Raw genomic sequence first — 21,769 nt, 5'->3', positions numbered from 1 at the left:
AAGGGAGTCCTGGAATGATGGGGATATTCTATATGCATCTTGTTAAGGTCGGTTACCAGGTGTTCACCATATGAAAGATTTTTGTCTCTATGCATGGGACGTATGTTTATGAGAAATGGAAATATGAAATCTTGTGGTCTATTAAAATTATGAAATGATTATTTATGATAAACTAATGAACTCACCAACCTTTTGGTTGACACTTGAAAGCATGTTTATTCTCAGGTACGAAAGAAATCTTCCGCTGTGCATTTGCTCATTTTAGAGATATTACTTGGAGTCATTCATGACATATTTCAAAAGACGTTGTATTCGAGTCGTTGAGTTCATCAAGATTATTATTAACTCAATTATAGTTGGATATATTATGAAATGGTATGCATGCCGTCAACTTTCGATGTAATGAAAGTTTGTCTTTTGAAAAACGAATGCAATGTTTGTAAAATGTATCATATAGAGGTCAAATACCTCGCAATGGAATCATATGTTATCGTATTCGTCCTTATGGATTAGGACGAGTCGCTTCAAATCATCTTTACAAAAACTTTTTGAGAGTAGTAATATGAGAAAATGAAGATTGATTTGTGAAAATGTGAAAACGAAGATGTTTATTTTATATTTGAAAAATATAGTCGTTGTAACGTCGTCAGTTGACGTTAACAACCGTTATGTATATATGACCGTTGTAACGTCGTTAATTGACGTTAATGACTGTTATGTACTCGTTGTATTAATAATAATTTTAATAAAAGACTTTTATTAGTACAAATACGATTACTATAAATACATTTAGTATAAATACGTTTAGTATAAATACGAAGATTAAGAGAATAAACATATTATGCATAAATAATAAATTTTAAGAATAAACATTAGTATGCATGAAATAAATAATGATTAATTGCATAATTAATCATAAATGTTAGATAACATAAATATAAATGTTAGTGAAGTTAATAAGAGTTAGATTATAGAAATATAATTCAGGCGGTATAACCGGCCATATATAACATAAAGATAAATGTTAGTGAAGTTAATAATAGTTAGATTACATAAATATAATTCAGGCGGTATAACTGACCATATATAACTTAAATAACATAAATATAAATGTTAGTGAAGTTATTAAAAGTTAGATTACATAAATATAATTCAGGCAGTATAACCGACCATATATAACTTAAATAACATAAATATAAATGTTAGTTATTATGATAATAATATTTACCTTACTAATAAATAATAGAAGATATCGTTAAAGAATTTTTTTTATTACCTTGATTAGTGACTTGTGCTTGCTTAGATAAACTTTGATTATACGGAGCACTTCGTGCTGTTAATGTGTTATAATTCAGTAGGCTTATAACTACCTTTAGTGGTTTGATTATGTTATAATTCAGTAGGCTTATAACTACCTTTAATGGTTTGATTCTTGATTAAGAATACTAATAATGAAGTGTAAGAACAAAGATGATAATGGAGAGAAAGAAAGAAACACTTTGTAAGTGTGAGAAATGGTGTATCTTTACAAGCATAACTCATGGGTATTTATACAAATACAAAGCTACCCAATATTGACTAAGTATTGGTACAAAATTGACTATCCACATATAAATAATATTGTTATTATTATAACACTTCTATTATTGTTAGTAATATTAAAAGAATTATTAATTTTTAAATTACATTTAATTTAATTTACAACTTAAAAATCTATCAAATATCAAAAATAAATAAAATAAAAATGTAAGGATTTGTTCCTAAGTAAGAAATGAAATGAAAAGGAAGTAAGTGAAAGGGAAGGAAAATGGAATCCTTCCAAATTGGAAAGAAGAAGTGGAAGGAAATTAGTCTCAAATCATCACTTCATTCTCTTTCTTTTCTTTCCACTCAAAAACTCAGGAACACCACCAAAGATTATTTTCTTTCACAATGTCTTATTTTCTCTTCAAAATAGAACTCTGGAACAGAGCCTAAGGGTTTTACACGTTCTACAATTTTGTGGGTCCTACAAAAATAATAAACAATTAAATATATCTGTAACTCATCTTCTTCTTTGACAGATACATATTTAGGTTCCATTTTTTCCTCTCTTCATCACCATTAAAATACACCAACAAAAACTAATAAATAAGAAATTTAATCAAGAAATACACCGAACATATACATATATTCCGTCCTGAGATATTTCACAGAAGCACTAAACGAGGGACGAAAGGGTGGGCGGTGGGCGGTGGCCTAGGCGGCCCCCTGGGCGAACCGCTGCCATCGGCGCCCAGGTGGACGGTGGCCTGGGCGGAGTCCAAGACAAATCCGTTGGGAGGGCTCTTAGTAGTCTCTCAGTCCCGTCCCGTCCCAGTTTAATTATCTTCAGACAAAAAATGCATAGTTTAAGAAATGTCATTATCAAACTATACTTTTTCTTTATTTTTTCCTAACTTTACAATTTTACCATTAATCAATTAATTAAAAAGCCCTCAAACTTTTGTAATTTAATTAATTCATTAGAGACAATATTGTAAATTTCGTTAATTTTACTTTTCATTTTTGGAATTGGACAATTAATTTTAGACATCCCGATAATATATATTGGACAATTAATCTAAGGGGAATGGTTGCTCGCCCACACCCACTCGCACGGCAAGCGACGTCGTCCCCCACTCCCCCACCCAATCGCAACTCGCCACCCCCCGTTTCGATGATTTCAATCGCCTAGGCGACGAAATGCAACGACTTGATAATAAAATAAAAAATTAAACAACGGCTGCATTTTAGACCGTTTATTTTTTATTTTTATTTTTTTTTTATTTTTTTATCTCCTATATAAACAACCCATTTAACAAACAATTTATTCACAAACAATTCTCATTCAAACACAAACATATACTTTCATCAAAGTTTTTTCAATCTCACAATGTCGAACAACCCGTATTATCTCAATTCACAATGGAGTCCAGTTTCATCATACTCACCCGGATCGACTCAAGGTTTGACTAGTGGTGGTGAGGCGAATCTCGGGTTACTCAATTTGCGCATCAATCACAACAATTATTTCCACAAATGACTCACAAGCAAGTTCAAACCTTTTTTATGTGGCAACAAGCACAACAAACACATGTTCCACAAACATAATAAACACAACAAGCACCTAAATGCAAGTCGAGAGCAAAGGCTAAAGGAAAAGATGTGGTTGACGAGTCGTCTCAACCGAGAAGACGGACTGAATACCTTTGGGAACCCGAAGATGAGCTACGTTTAGATCAATCGTGAATCGCGGCTTTAGAAGATCCAAACCAAGGCAAGATCAACACGCACTTCATTTTGGAACGTCGTTATGAAGGAGTACAATTCGAGGGGTCCACCTTACAAACGAACTAGGGACATGTTGTCCTCCAAATGAACAAAAATGAATGAAGCTTGTAGAAAATATGGTGGAATCGTGAGTCGTTTAAAACGAGTTCCATGTAGTGGTGAGAATGATTTCGATTTCAAGGAACGTTGTGATGCACAATACAAGGTGGAGACGTTTAAAAGGTTTAATAGTTACGTTGCTTGGAGTTTTCTAAAAGACAAGCAAAAGTGGAACAACCTAAGTCCTCTTAAAACAAACAAAAGTCGGGATTATGTTCGTTTGGATGACTTAGATCTTAATGAGGAACCGGAGGCACAAGAGCCGGAAGAGAACCCAGATGCGAATATGTTTGGGATGATGTAACCCCACGACCTCCCGAAAAATCAAGATTTTTCGGGTACTTTTTGAAGTTCTTGCATATGTATATTCAATTACAGACATGCTTTTTGAGTTGTATACTTTAATTTTTTTCATAAGTTTTCAACTCCATGAGGTCTTGTGATCTATGAATGATTTCATTTGGTAATTCTTATATATTTTCTATTTTTTTAATATCGCTGTATACATACTAATATAAGCTGCAAATCACGGGCTTAGAGAGCCAAGTATATATTCCGTTTTGTTTATTCTTGATAGGAAGAAAATAAAAGGTTACATGGGGCGTATGGGCTGTGCAGACCTGGACCTAGTTGCCGTATCACATGGGCTGCCTCAGATAAAAAAAAAAAAAAAAACGTGATACATGAGTACATAACACAAATTTTTATAACAGTTTTATAACCATAGCTCTTATAATGTACTACGTATAATTTTAGAATTATTTTATTAAGCATAATTGATTGATGATACCTAGAGGTAGCGAATTAGGTGATTATTAAAATTTACTGAAGAATTATTACAAAGTACGACAAAACAATGCAAATCCTAATTTTTAAGAACATAACCTTAGAACCATATAAGATAGAAAAATCATATCCTATTTAGAATTATTACTTAATTATGGATTTTGTTAGTGTTTCGTAATAGTTGATAAAAATGTGAAGGACAATGTTAAGAATAACACTTCAGTTATTCATATGAAATATTTAGCTTTAAATTATTCAATTTTATCAAATTGAGTCTAAATTAAATTACATATGAAGCTGTTGCGTCAAACTATTTAATTCAATAAATAAAAGTTTTGGCCTTATTTTTGTTTAGATAGGCGAGTATGTGTTAACTATTGGGAAATTAGCTCAGATATACAATTTTTTATAAAATATATATTACGATATACATCCTTTTTTAATATTTGCGCTTATACACTGTTCATTCGAATGCCAAATCGTTCGAACACAGTACATTATGTTCGAACACGTAATGATATAACTTGTCTCAAAAAAATACGTTGTATTCAAGCATGTTACAATGTTTTGAACGAAATTCTGGTCGAATACTATGTTCGGACGGGTAAATCTATGTTCGAACTACATTATGTTCGAATACATTTAAATTGCTATAAAATGATACTGAAATCAGGATTTTCATACACAAAGGATTTATCTCATATCAAGTAACAGTAGAAACACACATATATTTGACCACATAGAGTCTTACAACATAACATTGTTTGACCACTTACCACAATACATTTATTTATGTATGGTATAAGATTCACCACGTTCCGGTAGGTTGAGATAATTACATAGCTTTATAAGAAACATTTCAAAAGGTAATGGATAGAAGGGCATTTATATAGCGTCTTGCATCCGGTTAAGAATGATGTTTTCAAAGTCAAATGGTGTACTATTCATCATCCAAAAAATCATTAGTGCCTCTATAACATGCACATCATCATATTCGGTCGCATGTCCTCGACAAGTTATGTTGCTTCGAACAACTCTATAAATTTTCTTGGCATTACTCTTTAGTTGACAGACTAGAATCGTTGAAACATTTTTACAGCCCTCAACATGCGAATACCTAATACACTTTCTATTACGTCGTTTATAATTACACCGAAACAGGAGGATAACTAATATCAAACGTGTTAGAATAAAATTGCTACCATTGGATGGGACACCTAATGCATTGTTGATAATTTCTTGCTCCCATACATAGCCTTGGCCATCAATAGTGAGATGTACCGTTTTAACACTTGCACTAAGTTTGTATTCGAAATGTTTTAGAACTCCCGAAGACGTTCAGGAAAAACAGACCAACTATGCCAAGAGACTCAAACATCCAGTATTCTCGACAATGTGTTGGGTGGTTTGGAAGTGATATTTGACAACTTTCAAATTCGATTGCCCTCATATTATCATCACTACAAGACATTTCTAATTATTAAATTTAATAATATCTAATCATAAGATAAATATTTGTGATTTGGATGCTCTTATTCTTAAAACATTATATATATATATATATATATATATATATATATATATATATATATATATATATATATATATATATATATATATATAATGTATATTAGGATAAGAAATGTTATTCAATTAATCAAATCTATAAACATATATATCTATTGATTCATAATCTTGTTCGAATTCATATATTATCATCCATACTAGCACAAACAGATTTTAACATTTAGGGTGATTAATAGGTCTTGGAACAACATTTTGTTCGATCAAATTTTTGGATAAAATATCTAGATTTTCTGATTCTCGTGATATGATTATATGTTTTTCCTGATAGTACTTTTTGACTCCTTCTATTCGTCATTTTTATAGTCATTCGGACATGTATTTGTTCAAACATAGTATCTTTTTGAGGTTTTCGTTCTTGTTTTTGTTCGGACATGGATGCTTCCCTTACCAACTCTTCCCTTCTACGATAAATGGTCACTGGCTCTTCTGGGTTTTCAAAGAATTGTTTACTCACTACATACCATTGAAACTAGCCTCATGCCTCATGCTAGACAAACGCTGAAGTGGATCTGATCCCTTGGTGTATCCTCATGTATATATACAAACCAGTAAGATAAGTTGTAACCATTGCGTATATTGTAAAGTGTAATAGTTTATACGACGAAAAAACTCACCGGTATTGACATCACCTCCAAATACTTAATCTAGTTAACCACCCTCTTCTTCCGTATCCAACAAATGCCACAAGGAATGCCATTCTCTGGTTTGTGACAATAATTAATTAACCGTTTTTTGAACGCTTTCCATATCCACATCTTCACAAACAAACATTATGTTAATGGTAAAACAAATTAAACTTTAAAGTGAATGAAGGTTTATACTTTAAATACTAAAATTTATCTTAAATGTCCACGCGAATATTTCAAGAGCATATGTCATGCTGGGCTAGTCTTTTATCCAACCCTTTAATTCGTGATGTAATTCGTTAAAAGTTGACGTCCAGCTTAAGGAACTCCAAGGATATTAGTTCATTAAATCGAAATCCTCTATCAAATGAAGAAAGTCAACACTTGAAATCGGATCTCGTAACTGCTTTCCGAGAAAAGTAAGTTGCACCAACACATTGATTGCTACTCGCACGCAATCCTCGTCACTAGCTTTACTTGTACAAGAAAAAATATTAGGGTCGTCCCTTAACAAATCGTAAAAATGTCTAATCACTACAGGAAAACAGCTTTTCCCGGACGACTCTTGGGGACGATTTTTCGTCCCAGAAAGTCTTCCCGGACGACACATCGTCCGGGATTAGTCGTCCCGAAAAGTTCGTCCCGAAATGTTTTTCCGGACGGCATTTTTTCCTTCCGGACGGGGGATGGGGCCCACATTGACTTCCAACGCTTGATTAATCATGAATGAAGAAGTACTATTTCTCTTTGTAAGCACACGATATGCTATGCTAGGCACTAAAAGGGTCGTCTCTTCCCGAATGTAATGTACTATATTAGTAACCGGTCTAAAAATCATACCGGTCACCAAACAGAATTCACGTCTACCGTATCTATTAGTGTGATCTTTAGATATTTTGAACCACAGCTCCTCGGGATTTTCTTTAAGTTTAGCGTTAGGTGGAGGCTCTCAATCTGATTATGTAATAAACAAGGAATATATTTGGTGTCACTGTCATCACACTTGACATTCAACCAAGGTCCAAAACACGTCTTCTCGAATATCTCTTTCTGTTCCTTAGTCAGGCGCTCATTTATCAATGATATGACAGATATCTTGTTACAAGGGATTACATGAGCATTAAACATTTCCCCCTAAAATACATGCAAATACAAAAACAGTTTGAACGTGTAATTCATAAGTAACTGTCAGTTAAAATATATAAATGTTCTAACACACCTTAAAATGAATTCAGTTGGAACATTTGACTATTCTAATACACTTTAGAATTTACATGTTAGTACACTATACTGTTCTAACACACATTACATATGGAGGTTAAAGATTTCCACAAATATTTGCACAATTGACGTGTTTGAGTGCTTGTAATCAATAACTGTAAACCCTAGCTACATTAACACATATCTAACTCGAGCATTCATAACAAAGAAGCATTAAAAATGCACAAAATCTAACAAACCCTAATGCGCTACTTTTTTTGATACATTAAACAACAATAAACAATAATGAGAACCAAAAGTTTGTAGATTACCTCAACATCAGTCACACCAGCCATTGTTGCAAGTTTTGGCACACGAATTTAGGAGTTTGAACTTAACTGTCACTTGGAATACGTTTTAGGTCGATTAGCACACCAACTGGGTCGTTTTGTGATGAGTTAGAGCGAGAATAAGATCAAGAGCCTTAGATATTGTGAATCAATGTATAAAGTATTGGATTGGAGACTCGCACAACGAATCGTTTGTCTGAAACGAAGTATTAGTAGTAATTGTGTTTGAAAACTGACGCGAATAGAGTATATATATATATATATATATATATATATATATATATATATATATATATATATATATATATATATATATATATATATATATATATATATATATATATATATATCCACTGTGTTCGAACACAATTTCGTTCGATTACAATGTATTTTTTTGGGACATGTCATTATTTAATTTATTCTAATATCATACACTGTGTTCGAGTAGTTTGGCATTAGAATGGAAAGTGTATACGCGAATATTTAAAAAAATAGGTGTACATCGTAATACTTTAAAAGTTTTATTATATCTGAGCTAATATCACATTAATTAAATATGCATAAACTACAGAGAAATAAAAAATAAAAATAAAAATAAAAAAAATAAAAAAATAAAAAAAGAGAGAAAATACAATCAAAGAACTATGATTTTGTCGGTTTTGCAAGTAAGTCAGACATGTGATGTACAATTTATTTTCAGAGATGGTGTTCCCCTCGCATAAACTACACACACACGATCTGGAATTGAGCGCTGTTGTTTTTGCATTAAAGATGTGGAGACATTATCTATATGGGGTCAAGTTCATCATATACACCGACCACAAAAGTCTCCAACATGTTTTAAATCAAAAGCAACTAAACATGAGGCAGCGTAGATGGGTTGAGCTGCTAAATGATTATGATTGTGAAATCCGTTACCACCCGGGGAAAGCAAATGTGGTAGCCGATGCCTTGAGTCGAAAGGAAAGAGAACCTATTCGAGTAAAAGCTATGAACATGATTATTCATACTAATCTTACTACTCGAATAAAAGAGGCACAACAGGAGGTTTTGAAGGAAGGAAATTTTGAAAGGGAAATACCCAAAGGATTAGAAAAACAGCTTAATATTCGGGAAGACGGAACCAGGTATTTAGCTGAAAGAATTTGGGTACCAAGGAATGGGGATTTGAGGAAAGTGGTACTAGATGAAGCACATAAAACCAGATATTCAATACATCCAGGAGCGGGGAAAATGTACCAAGACCTCAAGAGAAACTTTTGGTGGCCAGGAATGAAGGCCGATATAGCCACATATGTAGGAGCATGTTTGACTTGTTCTAAAGTCAAAGCTGAGCATCAGAAACCATCAGGTCTACTTCAGTAACCTGAAATCCCAGAATGGAAATGGGAAAACATTACCATGGATTTCATTACTAAATTGCCAAGGACTGCAAGTGGTTATGATACAATTTGGGTAATAGTCGATCGTCTTACAGAGTCAGCACATTTCCTGCCAATAAAAGAAGATGACAAAATGGAGAAGTTAGCACGATTATACTTGAAGGAAGTCGTCTCCAGACATGGAATATCAATCTCTATTATCTCTGATAGGGATGGCAGATTTGTTTCAAGGTTTTGGCAGACGTTACAACAAGCATTGGGGACTCGTCTAGACATGAGTACTGCCTATCACCCACAAACTGATGTGCAGCGTGAAAGGATGATTCAGACACTCGAAGACATGCTACGAGCATGTGTTATTGATTTTTGAAGCAGTTGGGATCGACATCTACCGTTAGCTGAGTTTTCCTACAACAACAGCTATCATTCTAGTATTGAGGCGGCACCATTCGAGGCACTTTATGGTAGGAAGTGCAGGTCTCCGATTTGTTGGAGTGATGTGGGGGATAAACATATTACAGGTCCAGAAATTATCCAAGAAACCACTGATAAAATCATTCAGATTTAGCAACGATTGAAAACAGCCCGGAGTCGACAAAAGAGCTATGCGGATGTTAGAAGAAAACCTTTATAGTTTGAGAAAGGTGATATGGTTATGCTTAAGGTATCACCTTGGAAAGGTGTTATTCGTTTTGGAAAGCGGGGGAAATTGAGCCCAAGATACATTGGGCCATTCAAGATTGAAAAACGCATTGGGCCGGTGGCCTATCGACTTGAGCTACCTCCACAAATAGAAAAGATTCACAACACCTTTCATGTTTCAAACCTGAAGAAATGCCTAGCTACCGAAGATCTCATTATTCCTTTAGACGAGATTAAAATTGACCAGACACTAAATTTCGTCGAAGAACCCGTCGAAATTATGGATCGTGAGGTCAAACGACTCAAACAAAGTAAGATACCAATCGTTAAGGTTCGATAGAATGCTCGTAGAGGACCTGAATTCACTTGGGAACGAGAATACCAAATGAAGCTGAAGTACCCACATTTGTTTTCCGATATCGCACGTTAACTAGGTACTATTCTAAATTTCGGGACGAAATTTAATTTAACGGGTGTGTAATGTAACGACCCGGATTTTTCCGCTAATATATAGAAGATTAATATTTACATAATTAATGTTTCCAACATGTTAAGCAATCAAACTCATTAAGACTTGGTTATTTGGAATGAATTTTATACAAACGTTTGGCCACCCAGTCTGTCTGACGATTCACGAACGTCATATATCGTAATAATTAATTAAAGAAATATATATTTGGATATATATATTTATGATTTGATTAAATTATATTTAAGTATCTCATTAAGTATAATAACAATGGGTTATATATATAAGATGAGACTACTAACTTAGAGATTTCGAAACAATATACATATATGTAACGATTATCGTTGTAATAGTATTTCACACATATATATATACATGATATTGGATATTATAATACACCATGTTAACATGTTAACATAACAATTTAACATTTCATTTAAGTGTAATAACAATGGGTCAATTACATTTAACAAGATCGTTAACTTAAAGGTCTCAAAACAACACTTACATGTAACGACTAACGATGACTTAACGACTCCGTTAAAATGTATATACATGTAGTGTTTTAAGATGTATTAGTACATTTTTGAAAGACTTCAAGACACATATCAAAATACTTCTACTTATCAAAAATACTTACAATTACATTCTCGTTCAATTTCATCAACAATTCTACTCGTATGCACCCGTATTCGTACCCGTACAATACAAAGCTTCTAGATGTATTTACTATTGCTATATACACTTCAATGATCAGCTCTTAGCAGCCCTTAATGAGTCATCAAACATGTGGGAACCATCATTAGACAACTATCATGACTTATGAGTAAGAAAACAAAAACAAGAACTCCTTTTAACCCCACTCACCTTCACCACCCACCACCCACTCCATTTCACTTCCAATTCTCTTTCTAATTTTCTTCCAATACCCACACACACCTATGAACGTATTTTCCAGTAGCTAATCATCATCTTCATCAAAAATTACTTCAAGTATCAAGCTATAATCATCATAGGAAGAACACTTCAAAAACACTTCACAAATACTTTCAATTTTACTATCTTACTTCCAACCTTTCAATCCAACTCCACCACTCTTTAGGATCAAGAATTATACTTCTTTTCTAGTAGCTTTTCATATTTTAATCAAGTTAAGAATCATATATAAGCTTTGCTTCAATTTATATACTTATAACTATCTTAATTCAAGATAGAATTCTTATTCGAACTTTTGTTCATTCCATGTTCATACTTCAAGAGTTTCCAAGCCATCAAAGATACTTTTGATTCCAAGATTATTTCCTATCTTTTTCAGTAGCTTTATTCAAGTAATTTGAGGTAGTAACCTTATTCATAATTTTATTCGATTCATATTCATATAGCTATCTTATTTTGAGTTATAACTAATAACAATAAGAACATAGTTTAGATTATTTCTAAACTTGTTTGCAAATAAACTTAATCCTTCTAACTTGACTTTTAAAATACTTCAACACATGTATTATGACAGTATGTCAAGCTAACATAAGGATATAAAACTTGTAAACACGAAGAACACCTTAAAACTGAACATACGCCGTCATAGATCATCGGGGGCTGTTTTGGGTTTAATTTTAAAAACATATCTTAAACTTTGAATTAAAAGATTTACTTTGGTGAAAAATCTTATTTTATATGGATATGAAATATATCCAAAATCCATGGTTAAACTTAAATGGAAGTATGTTTTTCAAAAGAGTCATCAAGAGGTCGTTCTTACGACGGATATGACTATCTTCTTGTATTTGACACCTAAACTGTATTTTTGACTATAAACATATACTTTTTCTGTTTAGATTAATAAATAACAGTTCAATACAAAACCATGGCAAGTCGAATCACTCAAAACGGATTTGTAATGAAGAAATTATGGGTAAAACAAAATTGGATATTTTTGCTTGTTTTTAGCTACGATTTTGATTAATAAAAATGGATGCTAACCTTATCCTAGCTAACTTACCTTGTATCCTACATGTATTTATACATGTCTTGTTCCCGAGCTTATGGAAATACAATTTATAATAGTCGTGATTAAGTTCTACGACAATATATTATAGTCTTAATAAAGATTGTAAGGCACCATATATATATATATGACTTGATCACCGTGGATCCATATACAAAGTTTTGACATATCATATCGACGCATGTATATATATTATTTGGAACAACCATAGACACTCTATATACTGTAATGTTCGAGTTCGCTATACAGGGTTGAGGTTGATTCCAAAAATATATATACTTTGAGTTGTGATCGAGTCTGAGACAATGGGTCGCGGATTGCTTCAGACAATATACATATTATGTGTCTTATTATATTAAGACAATATATTATAGTGTTAGTGAATTCTAACACAATATACGCATTTATATTTATATATATATTTATATTATTGGACTACCAACAATGGACAATTAAAAATTATCATAAGTATCATAAATATGGAATATTAATTATATATATATATATATATATATATATATATATATATATATATGTCTTGACACAAGAGTATTATTATTAGGTTCGTGAAATTTGTCAAAGGCCAAGTCTTGTTACCATCTAATCGGAAATCATCACAAGTGAGTTATAGTCCCATTTTTACTATCTAAATTATTTTGGGATGAGAATACATGCAAATTTTTAAATGTTTTACAAAATAAGTACAAGTTCATGAAACTACATTCTACGATTGTTTTGTTATACCGGATATCTGTACTTATTATTATTATGCTTGGTAACCTAAGAATTAGTGAAAAACACTAATTGACGCAAATCCTAAAGGTAGATCTACGGGCACCAACTACTCCCATTTTCGAATAGTGGAAATGCTTTAGTACTTCGAAGGGTTCTTGTCATACATTTGAATAGTGGAATATATGATGCCAGATATCTTAAGCGCTCTATGTTAAGGTCGGTTACCAGGCGATTCATCATATGAATGATTTTTGCAATTGTAATGATCATTCGCATTTAATTAAATGAAATCTTGTGGCTTATTAAATGTTATGATTATTATATAGAAATTAAACCTATGACTCACCAACAATTTTGTTGACTTTTTAAGCATGTTTATTCTCAGGTGATTATTAGAAAGCTTCCGCTGTCGTATGTCAACCCAAGGTCAAGATTTGGAGTCGTCATAATTGTTTATATTGTTTAAACTTGCATTCAGAGTGTTTGTTGTAATATATTTGATCATATTGTAATGTGTTGTGTAAAAACTTATCTATTTGAGGAGATTGTCTTTGATAGACAATTTAAATTATGTCATTAAGATCTTTATTCAATAATAAAGGTTATAGTTGTTTTTAAAAATGAATGCAAGATTTGAAAAACGTCTCATATAGAGGTCAAAACCTCGCAAAGAAACCAATTAATATGAAACGTTTATAATTAATATGAACGGGGCATTTCAGATATTCGATATAACAAAACAATCGTAGAATGTAGTTTCATGAACTTGTGCTTATTTTGTAAAACATTTATAAATTTGCATGTATTCTCATCCCAAAATAATTTAGATTGTAAAAATGGGACTATAACTCACTTTCACAGATTTTTCCTTTGTCGGAAATAAGACTTGGCCACGAATCGATTCACGAACCTATACAAATATGTACATATATATCAAAGTATGTTCAAAATATAATAACACCCATTTTTATTATGTTTTAATGATTTGAGTGTATTAAGTCAGCTGTCCTCGTTAGTAACCTACAACTAGTTGTCCAAAGTTTGATATACATAAATTAATTGATATAAATTATCTTGGATCAATCCACGACCCAGTGTATACAATCCTCAGGCTAGATCACAAATCAAAGCATATATATTTTTGGAATCAACCTCAACCCTGTATAGCTAACTCAAGCATTACTGCATATAGAGTGTCTATGGTTGTTCCAAATAATATATATACATGGGTCGATATGATATGTCAAAACATCGTATACGTGTCTATGGTATCTCAAGATTACATTAGAATACAAGTACAATACAATATAAGTTATCTAGGATATGATTTGTATAAATTTGTTAAACATTTCCCGTAACTAAAATAAACAAAAAAAATATTCAATCTTGTTTTACCCATATCTTCTTCGTTTTAAATCCGTTTTGAGTGAATCAAATTGATATGGTTTCATATTGAACTCTAATTTAAGAATCTAAACAGAAAAAGTATAGGTTTATAGTCAGAAATTTAAGTTACATGTCAATTACTAAAGAGGTAGTCATTTCCGTCGAAAGAACGACATCTTGATGACCATTTTGAAAAACATACTTTCACTTTGAGTTTAACCATGATTTTTGGATATAGTTTCATGTTCATAAGAAAAATAATTTTCCCAGAAGAACAACTTTTAAATCAAAGTTTATCATAGTTTTTAATTAACTAACCCAAAACAGCCCGCGGTGTTACTACGACGGCGTATGTCCGGTTTTACGGTGTTCTTCGTGTTTCCATGTTTTAAATCATTAAGTTAGCATATCATATAGATATAGAACATGTGTTTAGTTAATTTTAAAAGTCAAGTTAGAAGGATTAACTTTTGTTTGCGAACAAGTTTAGAATTAACTAAACTATGTTCTAGTGATTACAAGTTTAAACCTTCGAATAAGATAGCTTTATATGTATGAATCTAATGATGTTATGAACATCATTACTACCTCAAGTTTTCTGGATAAAACTACTGGAAATGAGAAAAATGGATCTAGCTTCAAAGGATCCTTGGATGGCTTGAAAGTTCTTGAAGCAGAATCATGGCACGAAAACAATTCAAGTAAGATTTTCACTCGAAATAAAATTGTTATAGTTATAGAAATTGAACCAAAGTTTGAATATGAGTATTACCTTGTATTAGAAAGATATCTTACTATAAATAAGAAAGATTTCTTGAGTTTGGATGATCACTTGAAATGGATTAGAAAGCTTGGAAGTAGACTTGCAAACTTGGATGTATTCTTGATTTTTATGAAGCTATACTTATGGAATTTATGAAGAACACTTAGAACTTGAAGATAGAACTTGAGAGATATCACTTAGATGAAGAAAACTGAAGAATGAAAGTGTTTGTAGGTGTTTTTGGTCGTTGGTATATGGATAAAGGATGTGTAATTTTGTTTACTTGTAAAAAAGTCATGAATGATTACTCATATTTTTGTAATTTTATGTAATCATTCATGCTAGTTGACAAATGATGGTTCCCACATGTGTTAGGTGACTCACATGGGCTGTTAAGAGCTGATCATTGGAGTGTATATACCAATAGTACATACATCTAGAAGCTGTGTATTGTACGAGTACGAATACGGGTGTATACGAGTAGAATTGTTGATGAAACTGAACGAGGATGTAATTTTAAGCATTTTTGTCAAGTAGAAGTACTTTGATATATGTCTTGAAGTCTTTCAAAAGTGTAATAATACATCTTAAAACACTACATGTATATACATTTTAACGGAGTCGTTAAGTCATCGTTAGTCGTTACACACGGGGTTCCTATATCTATTATTTCGGATTGAGATACTCGATTTACATCTCGGTTTTGGGAGAAGTTTCACGAAGATATGGGTACGCAATTAAATTTAAGCACGGTGTATCATCCTCAAACGGACGGTCAAACCGAACGTACGAATCAAACCTTGGAAGATATGTTGCGGTCATGCATTATTGATTTCGGTGGTAGTTGGGACAAGCACTTACCTTTGGTGGAATTCTTGTACAATAATAGTTATCACACTAGTATCGGGATGCCACCTTATGAGATGCTATATGGGCAAAGATGTCGAACTCCAATTTGTTGGGGCGAAGTAGGCCAAAGAGAAATCGGGAGTACCGATTTGGTTTTGGAGACGAATAACAAGATTGATATTATTCGGGATCATTTGAAGAAGGCTCAAGATAGAAAAAAGTCATATGCCGATAAACGTAGACGAACAATCGAATTTCAAGAAGGTGACATGGTGATGCTTAAGGTTTCGCCATGGAAGGGTATTATTCGATTTCGAAAATGGAGAAAGTTAGCTCCTCGGTTTATTGGGCCATTTAAGGTTTTAGCTCTTGTTGGTGAAGTCGCGTATCGTTTGGAATTACCCGAAGATCTTGCGGGGATTCATAACACATTTCATGTTTCCCATATCCGTAAGTGTCTTGCGGATGATTCATCTTGGGTGCCATTAGACGAGATTGAGCTAAACAATAAGTTAGAGTATGTCGAGGAGCCGATTGCTATACTCGATGAAAAGGCCAAAAGGTTGAGACATAAAGAGGTTAGGACTTTTAAAGTTCAATGGCGACGGAGTAAGGGTTCCGAGTTTACTTGGGAGCCGGAAGAATTCGTGTTGGTTTATCTTCCCTCTTGTCATGCGGCTTGGATCACGAGGACGCGCTCCGATGTAAGTGGGGGAGAGTTGTAAGACCCAAATATTTTCATTATACTTGTGTGTATATAAGTTATTCAAGTTGTGGAGTTTTCGTTGTTTGTATAAAAAGAAGAAAAAGCTGTCCTGGGCAATTCGCGCGCCGCGCAAGCCTTGGGCGCACCGCGCAAGTGGCCTGTGACAGCTCACTTTGTTTTAATCAAGATATTTTGAGGGCATTTTGGTAAAACCAATTAAGGTCCAACTTTAAGGCTTGGATCAGTTGTTTGGAGTGTCATTTACTCCATATTCACTCACCTTATCATCTTCCAATTAATTCTAGAGAGAGAGTTAGATTTTAGAGTGAGAGAGCTCAAATCAAGGAGGAAGAAGCTCGAATTGGGTCAAAGTGCAAGCACTAAAGTTGTTCATCTCCTCATTTGCTATGTTTTGATAGTTGTGGTAAGCCCTAAACCTAACTTCCTTGTTTTAATTGTTTAAGAGTTAGGGTTTGTGTAGGTGATGAACACTAAGACCCATTTGTTGGTGAATTGGGTGTTTTGGGTGAATTTGGGTTATGTTGACTCAAAGATGACTAACTAGGTTTTTCAAGTATTAATTGTTGTTATTGAATCTTAATTAGTTAGTAAGTTGCTAGAACTCCAAAATATATGTAATTGGGTGTTAAGTGGGTTAGTGGATGACCCGAAATGGGTGTGTTGACCTTAAATTGGTCAAATGGGTCAAAATGGATCTAAGTGAGTAAATGTTTGTGATTAATGCATAAACCTTGTGTTGAAATGAGTTTTAAGACCTAACTTGGCTAATGTTAGGGTTTTGGTGAAAGATGACCCAATTTTAGGGTTAAGTGTCCAAATGGGTCAAATTGACCTAGTGGTGGCGAGTGTTGTGGGTTTGACCAACTTGAATGGTTGATTGATTATATGTACATTATAATAGGTGCGTTACCTTGAAGATTCAAGCTTGGTTTATTGATTCACCGAAGGCGTAAGGTGAGTGGAATAAGTATACATGTATGTATATAATGTATTTATTTGTGTGAAGGGATATGTGTTGTCCTAGTTAGTAATATATGTGTTGTGCACTAACGGTTTTATGAATGGATATGTGTTGTCCAAGGGTTAGTGATATATGTGTTGTACACTAACGATGTTATAAGCGGATATGTGTTGTCCAAGGGTTAGTGATATACGTGTTGTACACTAATGGTTGTTATGAACACCGATGGGAAATTTGAGTACCATTCCTTTTACGATGGGTTAACCATGGTTGTATGAATTGTGTATTAGCATATTTAATTATGAACTTTATGCTATTGGTATTGCTAGCTCATTGTGAATTGCGGTTATTGGTATATGCATATTGTATTGCATGGTTGTCGAATTGCTAGCTTGTGTACGGTATTGTGTAAGTGATGCAAGTAAGTAGATTATATATGTATGTGTATAATTATTGCATTCACTAAGCTTTGCTTACCCTCTCGTTGTTTACCTTTTTATAGGTTCGGTTGTGGACAAGGGTAAGGGCATTACCTTGGATTAGAGATCCCGCTTTGTTGATAGGGGACGCCTTTTGGAAGTGTTAGCCTTTTTGGAGTTTGACCGATACTTGGGTAGTTTAACCCCAAACACCATGCTCGTTGTGTCGTTTGGCATTTAAACTTTTTGTGGTCGAAAATCCCTTTATGTATGTAAACTTGTAATTTTGGGTCGTGTGGGCCCCGCTTCGTAAAACTAATTTTATTAATGGAACGTGCTAGTTTTATATATATGAATATAGTGTTGAAAGCGTTTTGCCTAAATATGTTGGGAAAGGGTCAATCTTTTTCGCGTTTTAAGGAATTTTGGACAGCGGGCTGTCCAGGGGGTTTTGCGCGCCGCACACCCACCTGGCGCGCCTCGCAGATGGCGGACAATAATTTTTTTTTTATTTTCATTATTTTATGCGGTTTGGTCGTGGTTTAGTTTGGGTTGTTACATTATTATTATTATTATTATTATTATTATTATTATTATTATTATTATTATTATTATTATTATAGTTTCTCTCTTAACATTTAATCTTTATAGTTTCTCTCTCTAAAATTTGCAGTTATCTCCCAATGTTTCAAAAAGCCTACAACCCCCAACAAATTGACTGTAAGTAACAAGCTAATACCCTATAATTAGAAGACACCACCTCTTCCATTTTACTTGAAATTAGCTAACGAACCTAACGAGTCTAGTCTTGCCGTCGTCGGAGCTTCCACGCGCCACCAGGAGTGACCGTCGGAGGTGAGTTTTTCCGGCGAATATACTCAGGTTTTCTGCCTTTCTCCGGCGAGTGGGATACCACCTTCTACGGAACGGGCTCAGGAACGTTTTTCCCCACAAGTAACAACCTCTTTTGTTTCTCTCCGGCCTCACCGTGTCCCGTCGATCGCCGCCGCCTGCTACCGGAAAATTACCGGACGGTTACCTCTGACCTCTCCCTTTTTTGTTTTGGTTAACTGCTTTCTGTGTTACTGATTGCTATATATTTTTACACTGTGTATTGTTATTGCTCCGTAATATTCAATATATCTATATACGTAGTATATATTTCTTGCTATAATAATTATATTTATTTATATTATTCTGTTATTTAATTGCAATTTGGTTTTTCTCAGTGTAGATTTACTAGTATATATCTCTGCTTTTATTACTATACTTCAATTTTTTACCTTTGCAAATTGTTTGTTTCCTGGCCTTTAAATTCCTTTTACTATTACCTTTACGTTTGTGGTACTACGCCTATTTGGTGTATTTTGAAGATTTTTCCTAGATTTTTAAGAGTTATTAATTGCTAGTACTAGGAAATATAAATCAATTTTATATATTATTGGGTTCTCTTAACTTAATCATAATTTTTTTTACTGTTTTCTGTCTATTTGTATCTATTAAGCTGCTTGTATTGATTGGCTAGGTAATGTATACTAAGTTTTTGTTCGAGTAGGATCTTTTACGATTTTAGCTTACTAGTGTTTTAGCTGTAGAGTATAGAACGTTCCTTAAGCTTGTTTTTTGTTACGCTATTTGCTAAGTTCTTTTTATTTACTTTGCTTGTCTTTTTGTGGGCTTTCATATAGATTAACTTTGTTCATTTTTTCCTCTTCTGTTTTTTTAGTATTATTCATTCTCGTTCTCATGGTTACCTGAGGTCATGTCCTTCGAGCTCTGGGTCGGATAGGTTTATAGGATCTAGAAGCGGCAATAGGTTAGTGAGGCCAGTTAGGATTAGAGCGGGTAGTTGGAATGTGGGTACTCTGACCGACAAATGTTATGAACTAGTGGAGACTTTACGTAAATGTAAAGTGGACATCTTGTGTGTTCAAGAGACTAGATGGAAGGGTCGAGGTGTAACGACCGGGATTTTTCCGCTAAAATATAGAAGATTAATATTTACATAATTAAGGTTTCCAACATGTTAAGCAATCAAACTCATTAAGACCTGGTTATTTGGAATAAATTTTATACAAACGTTTGGCCACCCAGTCTGTCTGACTATTCACGAACGTCATATATCGTAATAATTAATTAAAGGAATGTATATTTGGATATATATATATATTTATGATTTGATTAAATTATATTTAAGTATCTCATTAAGTATAATAACAATGAGTTATATATATAAGATGAGACTACTAACTTAAAGACTTCGAAACAATATACATATATGTAACGAGTATCGTTGTAATAGTATTTCACACATATATATATGATATTAGATATGATAATACACCATGTTAACATGTTAGCATAACAATTTAACATCTCATTTAAGTGTAATAACAATGGGTCAATTACATTTAACAAGATCGTTAACTTAAAGGTCTCAAAACAACACTTACATGTAACGACTAACGATGACTTAACGACTCTGTTAAAATGTATATACATGTAGTATTTTAAGATGTATTAGTACACATTTGATAGACTTCAAGACACATATCAAAATACTTCTACTTATCAAAAATACTTACAATTACATTCTCGTTCAATTTCATCAACAATTCTACTCGTATGCACCCGTATTTGTACCCGTACAATACACAGCTTCTAGATGTATTTACTATTGGTATATACACTTCAATGATCAGCTCTTAGAAGCCCTTAATGAGTTATCAAACATGTGAGAACCATCATTAGAAAACTAGCATGACTTATGAGTAAGAAAACAAAAACAAGAACTCCTTTTAACCCTACTCACCTTCACCACTCACCACCCACTCCATTTCACTTCCAGTTCTCTTTCTAATTCTCTCCCAACACCCATACACATCTATGAACATATTTTCCAGTAGCTAATCATCATCTTCATCAAAAATTACTTCAAGTATCAAGCTATAATCATCATAGGAAGAACACTTCAAAAACACTTCACAAATACTTTCAATTTTACTAGTTTACTTCCAACCTTTCAATCCAACTCCACCACTCTTTAGGATCAAGAATTATACTTCTTTTCCAGTAGCTTTTCATCTCAAGGTAAGAATCATATATAAGCTTTGCTTCAATTTATATACTTATAACTATCTTAATTCAAGATAGAATTCTTATTCGAACTTTTGTTCATTCCATGTTCATACTTCAAGAGTTTCCAAGCCATCAAAGAGACTTTTGATTTCAAGATTATTTTCTACCTTTTCCAGTAGCTTTACCCAAGTAACTTGACGTAGTAACCTTATTCATAATTTTATTTGATTCATATTCATATAGCTATCTTATTTTGAGTTATAACTAATAACAACAAGAACATAGTTTAGATTATTTCTAAACTTGTTTGCAAATAAACTTAATCCTTCTAACTTGATTTTTAAAATACTTCAACACATGTATTATCACAGTATGTCAAGCTAACATAAGGAT

Source organism: Rutidosis leptorrhynchoides, chromosome 9, assembly GCF_046630445.1.
Source record: "Rutidosis leptorrhynchoides isolate AG116_Rl617_1_P2 chromosome 9, CSIRO_AGI_Rlap_v1, whole genome shotgun sequence".
NCBI lineage: Eukaryota > Viridiplantae > Streptophyta > Magnoliopsida > Asterales > Asteraceae > Rutidosis > Rutidosis leptorrhynchoides.
Note: the sequence above shows the minus strand (reverse complement) of the source record.